Genomic DNA, 21,574 nt, shown 5'->3' on the forward strand with positions numbered 1-21,574 from the left:
AACTGTAAGATCTGATCTTGATCCTATAGACCATTAGTTCTGAAATTAAGTTAGGCTCTGTTTTAAGTATATAACACATATTAACTCGTTGACATATTATGAATATTTCCATTTTATGAACAATGAGACTCAAGTACAGGGAGATAACTATTGCATGTTAAGCCAGGCCTGACCCTGGATTTGAACCTTGAGTTGATGCATTGTGATGTGCCATTCCTCTGTGCTAATGTGTGGCAGGATAGCATGGTTGGACAGGGGGTTGGAACTCGCTAGAAACCAGACATTGATACTTCCTTGACATGTATTCTAGTCTAAATTGCAGTCACCTTAATTGTAAAATGGAAATCAACAAATATATTTTCAATGTTCTACTTTGTACCGTTGATTCTTATTTGCAGTTTTGTTATAAAGTCCCCATAAACCCTGTATTAGCTAATATTGAATTACTGCTCCTAAAAGGAATACAAGGTTAGGTTCCTATGAGCTTGTGGTCATAACATTTTTGTCAACTAATTAATACGTAATCTTGTTTTGTGTGTGTGTTTCTTTTTAAAGTCACTTTGCAATATATATTCTTGATTCATTAACAAACATTGAACTAATGACCAATAGCACTATAACCCATGCTTGCACAAAGCTTATCTAATACATGGTTTTCCCCCATAGGGTATGACACATCCTTCTTATACTTGGGAACAGTAGACAGCACTGCAACACTATGTTTGGGGGATTCTAAGTGGCAAAATCACTAATAAAGATAACAAAAATGCAAAAAAACATGGTACTGAATAGACTGCAAAAAGGGTACTTATTTATAGATAAGGGATGAAGCAATAAGGCAACAATCAAAATGGTTTTTACCTTGTTTGACCTCAGCTGTGACTGTATGTGTTGGGCCACTCAAAGTTTTCATTGTTCTGTGCATATCTGAGAATGACTGCCAAAATGCTGTGAGTATTAACTGGAATCATAAGTAAATCTTAGTAAGCAGGTGAATTCACATATGCAGAATTTGTGAATAATCAAGGATCGATCCTATATACCTACATATCTGTAATAAGGATGTGTAAAGTAAATTATATAGAGTTTGTTACTCTGAGCACATCAAAGTATTCCACAGGCAGCAGCTATTTTTGTCAGTTTAGATAATGCCAAGGATCTAGTCCCTTTTCTTTAGAGTTTTTCTGTGTTGAGCCCCTGTGAACTGGGAAGGCTTTCTTCCAGAGATGTCATGGCTACAGGAAACAGCTTTTATATAGGCTACACTTGACCTGCTTGCCCTCTTCACCTAAAGGTATGGACTAGGCAGCCAAGGGGAGGAGGGTGTACTGTGGAATGATAGAAGAGGAGAAGGGAAAGTTCAGCCCCCTACCTCTCCCTGCATCATAGAATTTTTGCTTTATATTTCAAAGTTTCAGTTAATGCTTCTCAAAGCATGGTCTCCAAACTAGCATGCAGTATTAATACCACCTGGGAACTTGTTAGAAATGCAAATTTCCATCAAGACTTCCTGAATCAGAAACTGTATAGATGGTGCCAGAATCTGTGTTGGAATCTCCAGGTGTTTCTGAAACAGGCTAAGTCTGAGAACCAGTGCTCTGGGTCTAAACTCTTAAGTCATTGAGTTCTCTTGATCACTGAGTACTTTGCAGACTACACACCCTTGTGAGGTAAGTGTTCAGAATGTCTTTCGTAATAACTAAAACTTGTATGGATTTTTCTTAGATTGTCTGTGGCCTACTCCTTTTGTCTGAAAACAGCTTCCTGTTTGGCCTATGATAATTTCTGAAACCTCCTTATTAGGGTTCAGCTTCTTATATAATAGCTGTTGAATGGAGCTTTATTTAAATTTTGAATTCATTTTTATGCAAATACTTACCAGCCTCCAGGAAGATAAAGCATGCAAATGGATTTTTCTTCTAAGTTTTAAGGCATATGGGTTGTGAAAGTTTTCCTTTTATTTGCAAAAAGTTTAGGCCATTTCATTTTTCTTGTTTCCCACCTGTTCTATAACCAGAGTTTCTTTATGAGTGTTATTTGATAATTCAAACTTTTCAGGCTGGTGATATGCTGACTATCTTGAAGATCTCCATTTTTGCTTCAAGGAAGAACCCTCAGGCTGGCATTGAGATGCTAGCTCCTGAGAGCCTAGGTTATACAGGGGAGTAGGGAATTGTGGGTTGGGTTCTGGGGCAGCAGCTGCTGTTTGGGGAGGAGAAGGCAGTGCTGTGGGGATGGCAGGAGCAGGAGCTGGAGCCAGAAATGAGGGAGATGGTCTAAAGTATCCCACTTACTTGCAGGTTGCCCATGAGTAAAAACTTCACCTTTTTCAGATGATTTCACCTCTGACTTTTTACTACTCTCTATTTCCTTCTTTGGAATCGTTAAAGGGTAAAGGAGAACAGGTCCCTGTTGTCAACATAGGGCACAGTCTATCTCTTGTTGTTAACATACATTATTAAAAGTTGACAGACAGAATCCTCATCCGACCCTAATTTTGGCCAGAAAGCTGCAAGTATAAGGATCAATTCTTAGGTCCAAATAAAACAGCAATACTTTGCCCTTTGCTGCTTTTTCTTATGTTGAGTCCTTTCTTTTTTTTTTCTTTATTGCATTTTAGGTTTTGGGTTACATGTGCAGAACATGCAAGACAGTTGCATAGGTACACATATGGCAGTGTGTTTTGCTTGCTTTCTCCCCTTCACCCATATTTGGCATTTCTCCCCAGGCTATCCCTCCCCAACTCCCCCTCCCACTGGCCCTCCCCTTTTCCCTCCAATAGACCCCAGTGTGTAATACTCCCCTCTTTGTGTCCATGTGTTCCCATTTTTCATCACCTGCCTATGAGTGAGAATATGCGGTGTTTCATTTTCTGTTCTTGTGTCAGTTTGCTGAGAATGATGTTCTCCAGATTCATCCCTGTCCCTACAAACGACACGAACTCATCATTTCTGATTGCTGCATAATATTCCATGGTATATATGTGCCACATTTTCCCAATCCAGTCTATAATCAATGGGCATTTGGGTTGATTCCAGGTCTTTGCTATCGGAAACAGTGCTGCAATGAACATTCGTGTGCATGTGTCCTTATAGTAGAACAATTTATAGTCCTTTGGATATATACCCAGTAATGGGATTGCTGGGTCAAATGAAATTTCTATTTCTAAGGCCTTGAGGAATCGCCACACTGTCTTCCACAGTGGTTGAACTAATTTACACTCCCACCAACAGTGTAAAAGTGTTCCTTTTTCTCCACATCCTCTCCAGCATCTGTTGTCTCCAGATTTTTTAATGATCGCCATTCTAACTGGCGTGAGATGGTATCTCAATGTGGTTTTGATTTGCATCTCTCTGATGACCAGTGACGATGAGCATTTTTTCATATGATTGTTGGCCTCATATATGTGTTCTTTCGTAAAGTGTCTGTTCATATCCTTTGCCCACTTTTGAATGGGCTTGTTTGTTTTTTTCCTGTAAATCTGTTTGAGTTCTTTGTAAATTCTGGATATCAGCCCTTTGTCAGATGGGTAAAGTGCAAAAATTTTTTCCCATTCTGTTGGTTGCCGATTCACTCTAGTGACTGTTTCTTTTGCCGTGCAGAACCTGTGGAGTTTCATTAGGTCCCATTTGTCTATTTTGGTTTTTGTTGCCAATGCTTTTGGTGTTTTGTTCATGAAGTCCTTGCCTACTCCTATGTCCTGGATGGTTTTGCCTAGATTTCCTTCTAGGGTTTTTATGGTGCCAGATCTTATGTTTAAGTCTTTAATCCATCTGGAGTTAATTTTAGTGTAAGGGGTCAGGAAGGGGTCCAGTTTCTACTTTCTGCACATGGCTAGCCAGTTTTCCCAACACCATTTGTTAAACAGGGAATCCTTTCCCCATCGCTTGCTTTTGTCAGGTTTATCTAAGATTGTATGGTTGTAGATATGTTGTGTTGCCTCCGATGCCTGTTTTGTTCCATTGGTCTATATCTCTGTTTTGGTACCAGTGCCATGCTGTTTTGATTACTGTAGCCTTGTAGTATAGTTTGAAATCCAGTAGTGTGATGCCCCCCGCTGTGTTCTTTTTGCTTAGAATTGACTTGGCTATGCGGGCTCTCTTTTGGTTCCATATGAAGTTCATGGTGGTTTTTTCCAGTTCTGTGAAGAAAGTCAATGGTAGCTTGATGGGGATAGCGTTGATTCTGTAAATTACTTTGGGCAGTATAGCCATTTTCACGATATTGATTCTTCCTAACCATGAACATGGAATGTTTCTCCATCTGTTTGTGTCCTCTCTGATTTCATTGAGCAGTGGTTTGTAGTTTTCCTTGAAGAGGTCCCTTACGTTCCTTGTGAGTTGTATTCCAAGGTATTTTATTCTTTTTGTAGCAATTGTGAATGGCGGTTCGTTCTTGATTTGGCTCTCTTTAAGTCTGTTATTGGTGTAGAGGAATGCTTGTGATTTTTGCACATTGATTTTATATCCTGAGACTTTGCTGAAGTTGCTTATCAGTTTCAGGAGTTTTGGGGCTGAGGTGATCGGGTCTTCTAGGTATACTATCATGTCGTCTGCAAATAGAGACAATTTGGCTTCCACCTTTCATATTTGAATACGCTTTATTTCTTTTTCTTGCCTGATTGCTCTGGCTGGAACTTCCAGTACTATATTGAATAGGAGTGGTGAAAGAGGGCATCCTTGTCTAGTGCCGGATTTCAAAGGGAATGCTTCCAGTTTTTGCCCATTCAGTATGATATTGGCTGTTGGTTTGTCATAAATAGCTTTTATTACTTTGAGATACGTTCCATCGATACCAAGTTTATTGAGGGTTTTTAGCATAAAGGGCTGTTGAATTTTGTCAAATGCCTTCTCTGCATCAATTGAGAGAATCATGTGGTTTTTGGTTTTGGTTCTGTTTATGTGGTGAATTACGTTTATAGACTTGCGTATGTTGAACCAGCCTTGCATCCCCGGGATGAATCCTACTTGATCATGATGAATAATTTTTTTGATTTGCTGTTGCAATCGGCTTGCCAATATTTTATTGAAGATTTTTGCATCTATGTTCATCATGGATATTGGCCTGAAGTTTTCTTTTCTTGTTGGGTCACTGCGGGTTTTGGTATCAGGATGATATTGGTCTCATAAAATGATTTGGGAAGGATTCCCTCTTTTTGGATTATTTGGAATAGTTTCAGAAGGAATGGTACCAGCTCCTCTTTGTGTGTCTGGTAGAATTCAGCTGTGAACCCGTCTGGACCTGGGCTTTTTTTGTGTGGTAGCTCTTAATTGTTGCCTCGACTTCTGCCCTTGTTATTGGTCTATTCATAGTTTCAGCTTCCTCCTGGTTTAGGCTTGGGAGGACACAGGAGTCCAGGAATTTATCCATTTCTTCCAGGTTTACTAGTTTATGTGCATAGAGTTGTCTGTAATATTCTCTGATGATGGTTTGAATTTCTGTGGGATCTGTGGTGATTTCCCCTTTATCATTTTTTATTGCATCTATTTGGTTGTTCTCTCTTTTATTTTTAATCAATCTGGCTAGTGGTCTGTCTATTTTGTTGATGTTTTCAAAAAACCAGCTCTTGGATTTATTGATTTTTTTGAAGGGTTTTTCGTGTCTCAATCTCCTTCAGTTCAGCTCTGATCTTAATTATTTCTTATCTTCTGCTGGGTTTTGAGCTTTTTTGATCTCGATCCTCTAGCTCTTTCAATTTTGATGATAGGGTGTCAATTTTGGATCTCTCCATTCTCCTCATATGGGCACTTATTGCTATATATTTTCCTGTAGAGACTTCTTTAAATGTGTCCCAGAGATTCTGGCATGTTGTGTCTTCATTCTCATTGGTTTTGAAGAACTTCTTTATTTCTGCCTTCATTTCGTTGTTTATCCAGTCAACATTCAGGAGCCAGTTGTTCAAATTTCCATGAAGCTGTGCGGTTCTGGGTTGGTTTCTGAATTCTGAGTTCTAACTTGATTGCACTATGGTCTGAGAGGGTGTTTGTTATGATTTCAGTTGTTTTGCATTTGCTGAGCAGTGCTTTACTTCCAATTATGTGGTCAATTTTAGAGTAGGTGTGATGTGGTGCTGAGAAGAATGTATATTCTGTGGATTTGGGGTGGAGAGTTCTGTAAATGTCTATCAGGTTTGCTTGCTCCAGGTCTGAGTTCAAGCCCTGGATATCCTTGTTGATTTTCTGTCTGGTTGATCTGTCTAATATTGACAGTGGAGTGTTAAAGTCTCCCACTATTATTGTGTGGGAGTTTAAGTCTCTTTGTAGGTCATGAAGAACTTGCCTTATGTATCTGGGTGCTCCTGTATTGGGTCCATATATGTTTAGGATCGTTGGCTCTTCTTGTTGTATCAATCCTTTTACCATTATGTAATGGCCTTCTTTGTCTCTTTTGATCTTTGTGGCTTTAAAGTCTATTTTATCAGAGATGAGAATTGCAACTCCTGCTTTTTTTTTGCTCTCCATTTGCTTGGTAAATCTTCCTCCATCCCTTTATTTTGAGCCTTTGTGTATCCTTGCATGTGAGATGGGTTTCCTGGATACAGGACACCAATGGGTTTTGGATTTTTATCCAATTTGCCAGTCTGTGTCTTTTGATTGGTGCATTTAGCCCATTTACATTTAGGGTTAATATTGTTATGTGTGAATTTGATACTGCCATTTTGATGCTAGCTGGCTGTTTAACCCATTAGTTGTTGTAGGTTCTTCATTATGTTGATGCTCTTTAGCATTTAGTGTGATTTTGGAATGGCTGGTACTGCTTGTTCCTTTCTATGTGTATGCCTCTTTCAGGAGCTCTTGTAAAGCAGGCCTGGTGGTGACAAAATCTCTGAGTACTTGCTTGGCCTTTCATTGTCCTTCCAGTACTTTAGCATGAGCCGTAAAGGGCTGTCAGAGGGGCTCTGATTGCCCTCACCCTCTTTTTTTCCTGTTTTACTTACCATCCCTGCTTTATTAGGAGCATTACCCATGTTGGGTATCAGACAGGCCCAATCTCTCATATCAGCGATGTCTCATCTATCCTTTTCCCCGGAAGGCTCAATCTCTCAGATCTCTTGGACCAGAGATGTTTCACCTATGTCTTCTCTAGAGGCTTGCTAAGGCTCAGTCTCTCAAACCAGAGTTGTCTTGCCTATCCTTTTTCCTGGGAGGTTAACCTTCCTCCCCTTCACCAGAGGTCTCTTATACTTTCTCCATTTGTGTCTCTCTCTCTCTCTCTGGCCAGTCCCCTGGAGGAGAATTAGTCCCCTCTTAGCATTTGTGTGCTGGTATAAGCCCCACAGCAGGATCTGCCCTAAGTCATATGAGGTAGCTATGGAACTGCAGAGAGCGTGTATTCCATCCAGCAGCAGGACTTGTCACCATTCGCACAAACGACATGCATGCAGTGATGCTTGCAACCATTCATACACACATACACACTCCATCTACAGACTATCCCAACCACCAAGGAAATACTTTGTCACTCTTATGACTTTTCTTACCTTGGTCTGTGCACGGAAGTTGCCTGGTCACCATGGCTTAGCAAGACATTCTTCCCCTGCGTTGCTGAGAGTTCAGGTTTATTCCTTGCACCAGATAGGTCATGGCTTTCGACCTCCGAGGCCCCCGCAATGAGGTGGTAGGCCACCTTCACATTAGAGAGAACCAGATACCACCCCAGAGGAGAATGGGTCCCCATACTGGCCACCAGAATTGTTATATGTAAATTTTCAGTGCCGCAAAAGAAGTAGCACTCGAATATAAATTTTCTCTCAGCAGGGCAACTTTATGCAGAAGGGATACACTCGCCAGCAGTTTGCCATGAGAGTACAAAGAACAGAAGAAAGGCAGACATATTTATCCCTTATGGACTGGCCTCTACTGCTGTTTCCGGCCTCCATTGGCTGGAGCTGGGCTTCACAATCTAAACTATACTGATGGGCTAATAACTCAAAACCTTTCCTAAAAGAGTAAAGGCAAGAGAGAACAAAAGAAAAGAGGAAGTCATTTACGAAAGACTTAAAGAATCAATGACATTTCCAAATAAGGAAGGGGAATTAACTATGGGCTGAGGCCTGCCTGGGCTTGTCCAGACATGTCAGGGCAAATAACTGGGCTACAGTATAAGAACTAGGAACACAGAAAATACCTATTTCTTTGTTATAACTAACAGCTACTTAGGATTATTAACAAAAGACTTTAAAAAAATCAACCTTTAAAGAAGCTATTATGTTTTCTTAATCAGCTAAGAAGAAAGCTTTAGAGAGAAACTTCTATTTATATTTATTTTCTACAATTCCTGCTCTAAAACTTGCCTTGGACTCTTCCTCTACCTTATGCTACTTGGTTGAGTAAGTTTTTCTGAGGAGGCAAGAATTGAGATTGCTGTAGACCTGCGTGGATTCGCTGCTGCTAATGATACCATGCTGGGCATTCTGCTCAATGCTGGGGATCCAGTGCTGAGCATAACAGAGGTATTCATTACCCTCTGGGAGCACACCTGTTGGTGGAAGGCCAGACATGAAGACTTATAAAAATAATTCAAGCTTTAGTAATTACCGTGAAAGAAGACATGGTGCTCTGAGAATATACAAAATATAAATATAACTTGCTCTGAAAATGTGTTCCTACATATTTGACATTTGAATAGATTTCTTAACAGATGCATAAAAATTAACTAGACAAGGTAGGTATAGGTGGGGAAGAAGGGATGTATGAATATTCATACAGGGCTTCAAGAAGAAATAACAGTGGGGCAGGGATTCAGAAATGTGAAGTAGAGAGTGGTGCAGAGTAAAGCTGCTCAGGTCAGCAGATGACGTTTGCATGGCTCATCTGTTGCAGGGGATTATGACAAAAATTCAAGCTCATAGATCACACAAAGCCCATTAAGATGCTGATCTAATATTCTTAGAGATGATTGCGTTGGAAGTGAGGGTAGGGGTGCTATTCTTTCCATGGCCCTGTAAAATTGATGGCCCAGGAATATTAGTCAGAACTGACTCTGACTGTAAGATTTTGGTAAATTAAAAAAATATTTAGCCATTATTGACAGCCTATGATCACCACAGGTAGCCTGCTGGGTGGATCCAGTTACTTGTGAGAAATCAAAGGCTGATGACAGATTGACTGTATTTTTTTCAGCTTTTGGATCAGACCCAGGACAGGGAAGTTTTGAGCAGCTGGGGATTGGGAAAATCTGGGCCATAGGATGCGAATGGAAGGCTGACTCTAGACAGCCTGCTGAGGGTAATGGTGGTGGGGCAAGAATGTAAGGGCTGTTGGAGACATTTGCATCTTATCTGTGATGCAAATTGATCTATTTTCTCTTCCTTTTGCCTCATGCCCTCACAATATTTACCAGATCCTGAAAGTTCTGAACCAGAGATCTTCTCAGATACAAGAAATGAGGGTAAGCCTTATGTGTAAGTAGATGATAGATAGGATTGTTTAATTTCACAAATGCAAACGTAGGCTAGATGCCCTCTTAAAATTAGACTAGACACTCTCTTAATTTTTCTTTTTTCCCAGACATGAAATTGTCTCTTTAGCATATCATTAACTTCCTTTTTTTTTTTTTTTTTTTTTGTAGGAAAGACCAGTGCTTGAGGGAATGGGAAACTCACATGCTTAATCTTGATGAGCAGTCTTGACCATGGTCAAAGGAGGAGGGCCCTGAAGTGCTGTCACAGACAGTACTATGGGTGCTGGGGAGAGACTCCCAGGGCCAGGAAACACTGAAGACAAAGTTAGCTGAGTTCTCAAAATTACCTACCTTGTGTTTCCTTTAGTCATGATCTATTCTTAACATAGTGTGTGTCCTCTTGAGGCTTGGCAGTTGTGGTGGACATGGACACATTTTAGTTTATCAAGTCAATTTTGAGTTATGACATTGCTACTATTTTAATATTCATTTCTATCTTTTGAGGATAGAAAGTCCTTATGTTTCATAATTGGGAGGACTATTTGGAAGTCGCCCATTGTAGCCTTCCATCTGCTTTGAGAGTACCTGTGCTGATATCTTTGAGAATGGCTTCCATTTGAAGCTATTTATAAGAAGCTCTGCCTGGTAATGACATCTTTTCTTAAATTGAGCTGTTACCTAACTATATCAGGAACATTTAGTCTTCAAAGACACATTGGACAAGTCTACCTTCTCCACACATTAGAATTTCAGTTATTTAAAGTCAGCTCTCATGAACAGTTGATGTTTCCATACAGTTTTCTCCACAGTAACAGTTTAACAGGAAGTACACTAACATGAGTCTGAAAAGTAAAATATCTCTTTACTCTTGGTAATCTAGTCCATATTTGAAACTCAAGGTTCAAATACAATCTATGTGGATTACATTTGAGGTGAATTCACTATCTGAGAATTTGCAGTGTTGATGAAGTAGTGTCTCAGAATAACTTTTTTTTTTTACCTTGAGCACAAAGATTAAACAGTTTTTAAATAAATGTTCATATAAAACAGTAGTTAAGGTCTAGAAAGCTTTCTTTTTCCACTACACAAGTAGAAAAATTATCAGTCATAAGCTAGATCTGTATTCATTTAGTCAATCTTTTTTTTTTTGAGAGACAAGGTCTTACTCTGTCACCCAAGCTGGAGTACAATGGTGCAATCTTGGCTCACTGCAACCTTTGCCTCCTGGGTTCAAGCGATTCTCCTGCCTCAGTCTCCTGAGTAGCTGGGACTATAGGCATGCACCACCACGCCTGGCTAATATTTTTGTATTTTTAGTAGACATAGGACTTCACCATGTTGTCCAGGCTGGTCTTGAACTCCTGACCTCAGGTGATCCACCTGCCTCAGCCTCCCAAAGTGCTGGGATTACAGGTGTGAGCCACTGTGCCTGGCCTTATTTAGTCAACTTTTAAAGAAAAATAGTTTCAGTCAATTTAGAATATATTTAAATATTTGAAATATATTCAATTCAGCGTTTTGTTTTATACGATTAGTTATATGGGGGAAATATCTTGAGTTCTATTTATTCATTTGTCCATTATTAAGCAAAGGAAATGATATAGATAAATTAAGGAGATTCTTAGGAGGATGTGGTGAACAACTCTGAGTGCATGTCATTGCCCCTTTCTGAGGTAAAGTATGTAAAAAAGCAGAGGGAACAGTGAGGAGTAGAGAGGTGGATGAGGAGAAAGATGAAGAGAATACTTCAGATGTTTTGGCTTTGAGATGCCTATGGAATGTCTAAGAACATATTCCCCTTGGTATTTCAATCCTGACTTGATGTTCCAAAGAGAAAACTGGTCTGACATTATTGACTGGGAAGGTTCCAACCTATGAACAGTATTGAAAACCTGGGGAAGGGATGAGAGCAGTGAGAAAGAATGAGCCAGGTGAGGAGAAACAAAGGGTAAAAATGCAGGCATGTACAACTCTGACATTTAAAGGGTGGGGAATGGAAAAGGAGACTCAGGAAGGGAAAATGATAGAGAAACAGCAGCTGGAAAGATGAGAGAAAAACAGGAGAGGGTGTGGGCCCCTTATCTTGGCCTCTGCTTATGTCTTCCTAATTTTTTTTGCCAAGTATTTTTAGTTTGTTCGAGGAGACGTTTGTCAAGGCAAATGAAGACAGAGCAGAATTAAACATATTTAGTAACAAGCAAGTCAGTGGTAACCTTGACGAGAATGCTTTCAGTAAAATCCTTTATTCTTTTAAAATAATTTTTTATTATAGAAAATTTCAAATTTACACAAAAGTGACAGGGTAAAATAATGCCTACGAACCCATAATCCAACCAGAACCACCACCATCACGTCTGCATTCTTGTGAGTCCTATTGCTTTATTTTGTTTTGTAATGTTAGGGTCTTGTACAGGGCCTGGTTTATTGAAGATAGTAAATATTTGTGGGATAAATAAATGAATACATGTAAATGAAGCAGCAGTGTGTGATGTGCTGTTTAGGGATGCAAAGACAAAACCAAAGGAGCACTGCCACCTTCGAGGAGTATATAGCCTGATTGGTTGCAGCAGACATCAAGTCAGAAGAGTTAAGTCCAAGCAAGCACAGGATATGTGTTCTTACGCTGTTATAGTACAGGGAACGTTTGTGAATTCTGTTCACTCCTGTTCCAGTGATAAGTGAGGGGTGATGGAACCAGCACAGTTCGAGCTGGATTTGAATGCTCACTTCACCCCTTCCCTTCCCTGCTGTGAGGTATTGGATTCCTCATTTCATTTCCTTGAGCTTTAGTTTTATCACTGTTGATTTTTTGTTTTTTTAAACGGAACCTCTAGAATTGTGTGATTTAACTGCAAAATGGATGTAAAGCACCCAGTACAGGGTCTAGTACGTAGCACAGGCTTATTGCTGCAATATCATCATCATCCTTTTGTCACCATCTATCTGTTTATTCCCCAAGAAGATTTTGCCTAGGCTTTCTATTACCTCCTTCTCCCAAACACACTTTCACATATATACACATGCCCTGAACATACCTCATGGTCATTTCCCCCCTCATCTTTCTGTTTTTAGTCTTCCTCACCTGGAACGGTGTTAGAGTAAACATGTAAGCATAGCTCCAGTGTGCTTAAAGCCTTTCCCACCTGGATCTACCAAATGAGATCTTGCTTCTGGCCTGGCAGGCACCCCACCCGACTCCATCCCACCCCACCTTTTCAGTCTAATTTCTCACTGCTCCTGAGCATGTCTCTAAGCTTGATTGCTTTCTCTCCTGTGAATGCAAACTTCTTATGGGGCCTTTGTAACCATCATTCTTCTACTTAAAATAATCTTTCTGCCTGTCTGTACCCTCTACCATGGACATCCTACCTATCCTCCTGTGTGTTTGTTTGGTGCATTACATCTTTATGAAGCATTTCCAAATAGTTCCACAACTGAAGATCAGAGCTCCTACCCATAAAATGTCTGGGGCACCCTTTGCTGCTGCTCTGGTCCTTGTCTTTTCCTTTATATGGAAAGAAAAAGCACATACCTTTGAGTATATGTACTTACCATTTCATTTTATTGGAATGTTCTTAAGATTATGTTTTGAAAATGATATGCTGGGGCAGGGCCAAGATGGCCAACGGGAAGCAGCAGTGACTGGAGGCTCCCATTGAAAGTAACCACAATAGTGTGTGAATCCTGTGATAGTAATGAAGGCATCTAAGTTCTCTCATCAGAACTGATTAGGTGGCTGGCATGACCCACAGAAAGGAAGGGCAGTGTGGTATGGCGGCCCATCTCAGAGCCATATGGGGCAGGGGAGCCACCAACCGCTAGCCAAGGGAGGTGGTGACTGAGCATGCTACTCAGCTGGGGAAACCATGCTTTTTCCATGGAACTGTGCAACCCAGGAATTGGAAGATCCCACTTGTGAACCCACATCACTGGGACCTAGGGTCCCAACCCTGGAACCACACAGATTCTCAACATCCTCTCAGCTAGAATCTGCTTAAGCCTGACAAGTTTCTGGAGGGAGGGGTGACCAGCACCACAGCTGCAGTTGCCTGCTTGTCTAAGCCATTTAAGCTCCTGGGGGAGGGCTATCAGCCAACACTGGGCATGCTAGCTGCCTAACATGAGAACCTCCAACAGGGGTTGTCAGGTACTCTACAGAGGACTGATCCTACTGGTATCAGGTTGGTGCCCATTGAGGTCAAGATTTGACAGGAAGGAGCAAGCACCCATTTTTGTTGTTCTCTAGCCTCCTTGAGTGACATATCTAGGTGTGGGAGCAAACCAGATGAATAGGGCTGGAAGTGAACTCCCAGCAAACCACAGCAGCCCTATAGAAGAGGGACTGGACCATTGAAAGAAAAACACACAAACAGAAAGCAACAGCATCAGCATCAACAACCGCAAAAAGTCCCCACAAAAAACTCATCCAATGGACAGCAGCCTCAAAGATCAAAACTAGGCAAATACATGAAGATAAAAAAGAACAAAAAAACTGAAAACTTGCTGAAAACCCAAAAGACCAGAGAGCCTCTTCTCCTCCAAATGATCACAACATCTCTCCAGCAAGGATACAGAACTGGGCAGAGGATGAGATGGACAAATTGACAAAAGTAGGCTTCAGAGGATGGGTAATAACAAACTGTGCTGAGCTAAAGGAGCATGTTCTAACGAAGACCACCTTGATGAAGTAAGACATGTAGACAAGATTAGAGGAAAACAAAATGAAAAGGAACAAACAAGCCTCTGAGAAATATGGAGTTATGTAAAAAGACTGAACCTGTTACTGATTGAAATACCTGAAGAAGACACAGAGAATGGAAACAAGCTGAAAAACACACTTCAGGATAGTATCCAGGAGAACTTTACAAATGTAGCAAGACAGGTCAACAAGCAAATTCAAGAAACACGGAGAATACCACTAAGATACTCCATGAGAAGATCAACCCCAAGATACATAATCATCAGATTCTCCAAGGTTGAAATGAAGGAAAAACTGTTAAGGGCAGCCAGAAAGGCCAAGTCACATACAAAGGGAAGCCCATCAGACTGACAGCGGACCCCTCAGCAGAAACTCTACAATCAGAAGAGAGTGAGGGCCAATATTCAATATTCTTAAAGAAAATAATTTATCCCACAGAAATACAAACCACCATCAGAGAATACTATACACACCTCTACTCAAATAAAATAGAAAGTCTAGAAGAAATGGATAAATTCCTGTACACATACACCCTCCCAAGACTAAACCAAAAAGAAGTTGAATCCCTGAATACCAAAAACAAGTTCTGAAATTAAGGCAGTAATTAATAGCCTACCAACCACAAAAAGTCCAGCACCAGATGGACTCACAGCCAAATTCTCCATTAGCCAAATTTAAAAGGAGGGACTCCTGCCTAACTCATTTTATGAGGCCAGCATCATCCTGATACCAAAACGTGGCAGAGACATACACAAAAAGAGAAAACTTCAGGCCAGTATGCCTGATGAACAGCGATGTGAAAATTCTCAATAAAATACTTTCAAACCGAATCCAGCAGCACATCAAAAAACTTACTCACCATGATCAAGTCAGCCTCATCCCTGGGATGCAAGGCTGGTTCAACATATACAAATCAAAAAACGTAATCCATCACATAAACAGAACCAGTGACAAAAACCACATGATTATCTAAAGGCCTTTGATAAGATTCAACATCTCTTCATCTTAAAAACTCTCAATAAACTAGATTTTGATGGAATGTATCTCAAAATAATAAGAGCTATTTATGAAAAATTTACAGCCAATATCATATTGAATGTGAAAAACCTGGACTCTTTCCCTTTGAAAACTGGCACCAGACAAGGATGCTCTCTCTCACCACTCCTATTCGACATAGTATTGGAAGTCCTGGACAGGGGAGTCAGTCAAGAGAAAGAAATAAAGTGTATTCAGATAGGAAAAGAGGAAGTCAAGTTGTCTCTGTTTGTAGATGACATGAATCTATATTTTAAAAACCCCATTGTCTTAGCCCAAAAACTCCTTAAGCTGAGAAGTAACTTCAGCAAAGTCTCAGGATACAAAATCAATGTGCAAAAAGCACAAGCATTCCTATACACCAACAATAGACAAGCATCAAGCCAAATTATGAATAAACTCCCTTGCTACAAAGAGAATAAAGTACTTACGAATACAGCTAACAAGGGATGTGAAGGACCTCTTCAAGGAGAACTATAAACCATTGCTCAAGGAAATAAGAGAGGACACCAACAAATGGAAAAACATTGCATTCTCATGGATAGGAAGAATCAATATTATGAAAAAGGCCATACTGCCCAAAGTAATTTACAGATTCACTGCTATTCCTATCAACTATCATTAACATTCTTCACAGAATTAGAAAAAATTAGTTTAAATTTCATATGGAACCAAAGAAGAGCTCATATACTCAAAAATATCTAAGCAAAAAGAACAAAGCTGGAGGCATCATGCTACCTGGCTACAAAGTATACTGCAAGGCTACAGTAACCAAAACAGCATGGTACTGGTACCAAAACTGATATATAGACCAATGGAGCAGAACAGAGACCTCAGAAATAAACCACACATCTATAACCATCTGAGCTTTGACAAACTTGACAAAAACAGGCAATGGGGAAAAAATTTCCCATTCAATAAATGGTGCTGGGAAAACTGGCTAACCATATGCAGAAAACTGAAACTGGACTCTTTCCTTATACCTTATGGAATAATTAACTTGAGATGGTTTAAAGACTTAAACCCAAAACCATAAAAACCCTAAAAGAAAACCAAGGCAATAACATTCAATATGTAGGCATGGGCAAAGACTTCATGACAAAAATGCCCAAAGTAATTGTAATATAAGCCAAAATCGACAAATGGGATCTAATTAAACTAAAGAATACATAGACACAGGAAGGGGAACAACACACACCAGGGCCTGTTTGTGGGTGGGGGTCAAGGGAAGGGAACCTAAATGACAGGTCAATAGGTGCAGCAAACCACCTTGGCACACATATACTTATGTAACAAACTTGCGTGTTCTGCACATGTATTCCAGAACTTAAAAAAAAACCTTTTTTTTTAAAAAAGATAAAAGGTAACAAGTCTTGGAAAGAATGCAGGGAAAATGGAATCCTTTAAGTGGTTGCAGTGAAGGTAAATTAGCACAACCATTATGAAAATGGTATAGAGGCTTATAAAAATTAAAAAATTGAATGACCATATGACCCAGCAATCTCACTTCCAGGTATATATCCAAAGGAACTGAAATCAGTGTGTTGAAGAGATACCTGCACCCCATGCTCACTGCAGCATAATTCACAGGGAACAATCTAAGTGACCATCAACAGATGAGTGAGTATAGAGCATGTGGTATATTTTACTTAAAATAACTTCTTCAGTGATTTTCTCTTAGCTTTTTGAAGCAAGAATCTGTAACTTCTATTATAGGATAATCCAAGCCACTGCCAATAAAATAATCAAAAAACAAAAACAAGACTAACCAGCTCTATGGCTTTGAATTGGTTACTAACCTTCATGATCAGGGTACAAAATTCTTACAGTCAAGGACTACTTATATCTCTGTGCCTTGCTATGAATAGAAAAATGTTTGACCTAAACATAGTGAATACTCAAAAATAATTAAGTCAGGATTTCAATTTCTCATCTATAAAATAATAACACTGAAAAATCTGTGTTCTTATTAGTTATATTCTCTTTTAAGCAAGGTATTTTCTTTAAATTAAATTGTCTATAAAATCCAAACGTATGAAACAAAACTGACCTAATGTGGTTGAATAAGAAAAACAAAAACAACCCCATTCAAAAGTGGGCAAAGGACATGAACAGACACTTCTTAAAAGAAGCATGAATGCAGCTAAACATATGAAAAAAATACTTAGCATCACTGATCATTAGAGAAATGCAAATCAAAACCGCAATGAGATATCATCTCACACTAGTCAGAATGGCCATTATTAAAAAGTCAAGAAACAACAGATGTTGGCAAGGTAGCAGAGAAATAGGAATGCTTTTACACTGTTGGTGGGAATGTAAATTAGTTCAACCATTATGAAAGATGATGTGGTGATTTCTCAAGGAGCTAGATCCAGAAATATTGTTTGACCCGGTAATCCCATTACTTGATATATACTCAAAGGAGTATAAATCATCATCCTGTTACAAAGATACATGCACTTGTATGTTCACTGCAGCACTATTCAAAATAACAAAGACATGGAATCAACTCAAATGCCTGTCAGTGACAGGCTGGATAAAGAAAATGTGGTACATATACATGAACCACGTAATATTACGCAGCCATAAAAGGGAATGAGATACCTTTTGTAGGGACATGGATGAAACTGGAAACCATTATCCTCAGCAAACTAACACAGGAACAGAAAACCAAACACCACATTTTCTCACTTATGAGTGGGAGCTGAATGATGAGATCACATGGGCCTGGGGAAGGGAATGACACATACTGGGGCCTATTGGGACGTAGGGTAGGGGGATGGAAAGTATTAGAAAGAATAGCTAATGCATGCTGGGCTTAATACTTAGGTAATGGGTTGATAGGTGCAGTAAACCACTATGGCACACATTTACCTATGTAACCTACACATCCTGCACATGCACCCTAGAACTAAACATGAAAACAAATTAAAAAATTTAAAAGAAAACACTGAGATGATATATGTAAAAAATGTAGTGAAGAATAAAGCTTCACACAAATAAGCTGGTAGACCGTATCTAATGTTTTGGTTTATTTTGTGTGTCCGTGTGTTAGGCTACCATACCCACATATATAATGAATGTCCCAATAATTGAAAGCAAAACACTGTCTTTCCACCTGTGCTTATTTGCTTTTACAACTATTTATAACTATTTTTTTTAAAGGAGAATGGTATTGGGGCATTTGGCTGCCTTAGAAAGGGTCAAAGAACAGTTCACTCCATTTTGGTGAGTGGTATGTCCAGGGATAAAACATTTCTACCCGTTTGTTTGTAATTACTTAGGAATATATCATTAGACATTTCCAGAAATGTAATTGCTGGATCAAAGTGTATGGATATCTTCACTGGCCTTTGTGTTATCTAAATGGTATTTTAAAAACATAAAGTTGTTCTCCAAAATGGTTATGGTTGTTATTATTGTGGCTTACCAGTATGTGTTTTATTCGCCTTAAACCCTCTTTGTGCTTTGTGTGGGGCCATGTGACTAGTCCTAGCCAATGGGTTGTAAGCAGAAGTGACAAGTGTTGTGTCTGGGCTGGAAGACTGAATGACCAGTGTGAGTCCCTGTGGAGCACTTTTTTCTCTGCATGGGGACTGATGAAGAACCACATAAAAGACAGCCCAGCCAATGAACGAGTGATGGACATGGACTGAGGGAGAAATAACACTTTTGTTATGAGAAGCCTCTGTAATTTAGAGTTAGGTAATGCAGCATAAAGTAGTTTGTCTTCACTATTATACTGGTTGTATAATTTTTAATGCCACTAGCAATGTTTTCCTTTAGTTTAATTTTATAAGTAGGTATTATGTTATTATACTGCCGTGATTAAAAAGTAATCTGCAGAGTGCTAGTACATAGCAACCTCATTTCACATCTACTTGTGTCACCCATATGCCCAGCACTGACATTCATTTCTTAGGTGCTTTCAAGTTTTTAGTGCACATTTAAAAAAAACTTAACATTTTATTTTTTTTCTACGAAAGTTAGAATATAAACCTTTGTATACATTGCTTTTTAATTAAATCATTGTTTAGGGATCTTCCTTATCAGTACATGGAAAGCTTCATCACATTTGCAGAGCTGCATAGTACTGCCTTGTGTGAATTAGCCTGAATTAACATTCTTCTATTGATAGGCGGATGGTTCTTAATCTGCAGCCATTGCAACAATGATGCAGTGAATGAACTTTTATTTTGTGTAATTTTATGCTTGTTTGTGCATTTGTAGTTTGGGTTGGTGTTGTCAGATTGCCCTGCTGTCACCTTATGCTTCCAACAACGGTGTGTTACGTGCCTGCTTCCCCACAGCTGCAGCAACTTTTTAAAGCACTTAAAAGTTTTCGTCATAAAACTATGATATATGTCTTGTTAAGTTTTATATCTAGGCATTTTATCTTGTTATGATGGTGTTGTAAATGGAAAGTTTTCTTTCAACATGTGCTTTAACAAATTGTTTTTATATATGAAGGCAATTGGTTTCTAAATTTTACATCCTATTAACTAACTGGATTTGAATTATTGCTTGCAGTGGTTTGGATTTTTTAGGTATGCAATCATATTGTCTGAAAATAGCAATAGTTTCCATTATTCTCATTGCACTCTATTGTCTGATTTCATTGGCTAGAACAGTGTCAAATCAAACTGGTGATGGTATGTGTCCTTGCTCTGTTTTGGAGTTACATTGGGATGCCTGTAGTGTTTCACTGTTAAGCGTGATACTGGCTTTGGGACTGAGATACATTTTATATTATGAATGTGTCCAGCTTTTCTTGTATTACTGGATTTTCTTTTATGAGTTGTTGATTTTTATCAAGTATTCTTTTAGCTTATTGCTGGGTTCTCTTTCCCAATAGTTTGTAAAAGATTTTTATATTGACAGTAATGAGTGAGATAAGACAGTAGTTGGTGAGTATGTGTGTGTACAACTAATAATTACTTCATAAAAATAATTTGCAAGTTTAAATTTCTCTTTTCTCTTGGAAAGTTTTAATTTACTTGGAAATGCTTTTTAAGGGGTTACTAAAATGATACCACAAATTCATCTAGCCCTGGTATTTTTTGTTTTGTTATTTTTGGAGAGAGCAGAGATAGAAATGTAACATCTTTACTCATTTCTTTTAAAATATTTTCTTTTTGGAAGTGAGAAAATTTGTTTGTTTAGATTTTTAAATTTCTTTTAGTTTTGGTAACTTATTTATACCAGTGCAATGCTGTTGTGGTTACTGTAGCCTTATAGTATAGTTGCAGTCTGGTAATGTGATGTCTCCAGCTTGGCTCTTTTTGCTTAGGATTGCTTTGGCTATTCAGGCTCCTTCTGGTTCCATATGAATGTTAAGATAGTTTTTCTAATTCTGTGAAGAATGTCATTGGTAGTTTGATAGGGATAGCATTGAACCTGTAAACTGCTTTGGGTGGTATGGCCATTTTAACAATATTGATGCTTCCTGTCCATGAGCATGGAATGTTTTTCTGTTTGTTTATATCGTCTCTGATTTCTTTCAGCAGTGTTTTGAAATTCTCATCATAGGGAGTATTCATCTCCCTGGTTAGCTGTATTCCTAGGTATTCTTTTCGTGGCTACTGTGAATGGGATTGTGCTCTTGATTTGGCTCTCGGCTTGGATGTTGCTGGTGTATAGAAATGTTGCTAATTTTTGTACATTGATTATTTTATCCTGAAACTTTGCTAAAATTGTTTATCAGATCTAGGAGCTTTTGAGTAGAGTCTTACAGGGTTTTCCAGGTATAGAATTGTATCGTCTGTAAACAAAGACAGTTTGTTTTCCTATTTCGAGGCCTTTTCTTTCTCTCTCTTGCCTAATTGCCTTGGGTAGTCTTCAGTACTATGCTGAACAGGAGTAGTGATGACAGTGGGCATTCTTGTCTTGTTTCAGTTCTCAAGGGGAATGCTTCCAGCTTTTGCCCAGTCAGGATGATGTTGGCTGTGAATTTGTCAGAGATGGCTTTTATTACTTTGAGGTATACTTCAGTACCTAGTTTGTCGAAAATTTTTCATAAGAATGGATGTTGAATTTTATTGAAATCCTTTTCTACATCTATTGAGATGATCATGTGGTTTTGTTATAGTTATGTTTACATGATGAGTCACACTTACTGAGTTCTGTATGTTGATGAAGCCTACCTGATTGTGGTAGTCAGCCTACCTCACTGTGGTGGATTAGCTTTTTGATTGGCTGCTGGATTCAGTTTGCTAGTATCTTGTTAAGGATTTTTGTATCTATGTTAATCCAGGGTATTGGCTTGGAGTTGCCTTTTTTTGTTGTGTCTCTGCTAGATTTGGTATTAGAATGATGCTGGCCTCATAGAATGAGTTAGGGTGGAGTTCCCCCTCCTCAATTTTTTGGAGTAGTGTCAATAGAATTGGTACCAGTTCTTCTGTATACATCTGGTAAAATTATACTATGAATCCATCT

At 39.0% G+C, this 21,574-nt stretch overlaps 1 long non-coding RNA gene across 25 annotated transcripts in view; it reads left to right on the forward strand.

The window, feature by feature from the left end:
- LOC103788313 (uncharacterized) overlaps nt 1-21,574 on the forward strand; it is a 435,883-nt gene that overhangs the window by 126,432 nt on the left and 287,877 nt on the right. For 5 of the 25 annotated variants that reach the window (XR_013526947.1, XR_013526969.1, XR_013526950.1 and 2 more), the window contains one exon: nt 16,650-16,756. The exons of 15 other annotated variants lie outside the window; for them this stretch is intronic. This is a non-coding gene — a long non-coding RNA (uncharacterized LOC103788313). Of the gene's footprint in view, nt 1-16,649; nt 16,757-19,824; nt 20,047-21,574 lie in introns of those variants that run through there. 5 more of the 25 variants (XR_013526953.1, XR_008476783.2, XR_013526971.1 and 2 more) reach the window with 1 other exon arrangement.

The sequence above is a fragment of the Callithrix jacchus genome, chromosome 15 (assembly GCF_049354715.1).
Source record: "Callithrix jacchus isolate 240 chromosome 15, calJac240_pri, whole genome shotgun sequence".
Lineage (NCBI taxonomy): Eukaryota > Metazoa > Chordata > Mammalia > Primates > Cebidae > Callithrix > Callithrix jacchus.